Source organism: Cucurbita pepo, unplaced genomic scaffold (assembly GCF_002806865.2).
Source record: "Cucurbita pepo subsp. pepo cultivar mu-cu-16 unplaced genomic scaffold, ASM280686v2 Cp4.1_scaffold000316, whole genome shotgun sequence".
Taxonomy (NCBI): domain Eukaryota; kingdom Viridiplantae; phylum Streptophyta; class Magnoliopsida; order Cucurbitales; family Cucurbitaceae; genus Cucurbita; species Cucurbita pepo.
In genome coordinates this window covers 56,030-58,244 of record NW_019646563.1, presented here as the reverse complement: position 1 = coordinate 58,244, position 2,215 = coordinate 56,030, and the positions used below count along the sequence as shown (strand labels likewise).

Sequence of the window (2,215 nt, the reverse complement as noted above, 5' to 3'; positions counted from 1 at the left end):
GATGATAAGAAGCTGTTCTGCCTCTTCATGGATCTCTGAGAAACTGAAGCGCTTTGAAACTGAAACTCTGATTTGCTGTCTTTGAAATTTAGACCTTCGGCGCCATCATATATGGAAATTCATTTCTTTTTTGGTATTTCTTTTAATTCCAAATTTTTGTGTTTATGTTTTTTAATTATCATTATTTAAACCCTAATTTGTGATTTTTTTTTTTTTTTTACTAAAAAAAATTATATTATTTATTTGCATAATAGTGACAAAATACTACAAAATTCAAGGAAAAAATTAAAAATAATTTTTAGAGAGTATAATTAAAAATTAAAAAAATAATAATAATAATTATAAGTAATGAGTTATTTAGAAATATTTTAAATGAATTATTTGGATTAAAAAATAAGTTATTATTTGCATATTATTGTTTTTATTTTTTAAATAAAAATTAAATTGAGGGGTGTAGTATTTAAATGAATGAATTAATTCCGACAAGTAACATTATGGAAATGTTATGAAAATATTAAATTAGAGTAAATTAATGTTTACTTATATTGGAATGTGACATAAAGTTTGACCACCAACATAAAATAAAGCGGCTTTGGGTATGGTGGAAATTAATGATGATTGGCACGGGAACTCAATGACCTTAAACACACCCCCTCCCTTTCAACCACACCATTTAATGGTACATACAAAACCCCACGCCCCAAAAACGTTCCAAAATGTCTTCGTTCGTTCAGTTTTTTCTACACTCGTTGCAGAGGGAACGAACCGTTTTCTTATAACAGTGTGTAAATCTCTCTCTATACTCGTTTTAGAATCGTGAGGTTGATGGCTATACGTAATGGGCCGAAACGGACAATATCTACTATGATGGCCTTAGGCTGTTACAAATGGTATCAGAACTAAACATTGGACGGTGTGCTATCAAGGACGTTGAGTTCCTAAGGAGGTGGATTGTGAGATCCCACATCGGTTGGAGAGGAGAACAAAGGATTTCTTACAAGGGTGTAGAAACATCTCTCTAACAAACGCATTTTAAAATCGTGAGGCTGACGGCGATATGTAACATGTCAAAAGGGATAATATCTACTAATGGTGGGCTAGAGCTGTTATAAATAGTGTAAGAGCCAGACACCGAACGATGTACCAGCTGAAACGCTCGACCTCAAAATAGGTGAATTATGAGATCCTACATCGATCGAAGAGGAAACGAAACATTTTTTTATACGGATTTGAAAATCTTACTTATAATAAAGTAATAATGCACTGGGATGCTATTTATGTTCACAATTATTTTCTTCGTACATTTATATAAAAATAAAATCTTAGTATAATAAAAACAATTCATAAAAAAAGTACATATTAATGATCAAAAACACGTAGAAATTCAATAATTATAATTTAATTATNAATTATAATTTAATTAAATTTTCCTCAATCACATACCAACAAACGGTCCCGTAGCTCAGTTGGTTAGAGCGTTGGTCTTATGAGCCGAAGGTCGCGGGTTCGAGCCCCGCCGGGACCATTAATTTTATTCCATTTACTTTCCATGCAAGCCCACAATCATTTGTCTTTTTTTTCCTTTTCTTCATAAATTGAACTAATAAATCACATTAACCTCTTATAAATAAATTAAATCCGTCAATCAATAATATTTAACTCATTCAAATTAACATATTCAATTATTACATTTATTAAATTAAAATTTTAGCATTTCAATTTAAAAAAATGTATAGAGTATATATTCAAAATTTTAAAAAAAATTATTCATCGTCTTACATCTTTTTAAACTTTTTTCTCGAGTAATTTTTTATTTTTATATTAATATAATACGCTAATTAAAGTAATTGAGTAATGATTCAATACGTTATTGACCTCTAAAATAAGCATCATGTTTCATGCTACAACCATCAACGTCCACAATCATGCCATTTATTTTGCTCACTTAATTTTTTACAATAATATTTCTTAAAAAAAATGAAAATAAATAGTAAAATATTGACATGAAATTAATTGCAAAATTATTTCATTATAAGTTACATCAATTTCAGGGATAAAATTGGAAGAAAATTGCTCGAAGTTAAATTTGTTTCTAAAAAATTGGACATGTCTTATATGCGTCATCTTATTGACACATTCAAATAAAACTCTTTTAATTATTAAAAAAAAAAACATTCAAAGTTGACTTTTATTCTTATTTTTGTTAATTTAAAAA

General features: G+C 28.3%; 1 non-coding gene across 1 annotated transcript; it reads left to right on the top strand.

Annotated features, from left to right (window-relative positions):
* Positions 1-1,451: 1,451 nt before the first annotated feature.
* Positions 1,452-1,525, top strand: TRNAI-UAU. Its single transcript has one exon. It is a non-coding gene; the product is annotated as a tRNA-Ile (tRNA).
* Positions 1,526-2,215: the final 690 nt, after the last annotated feature.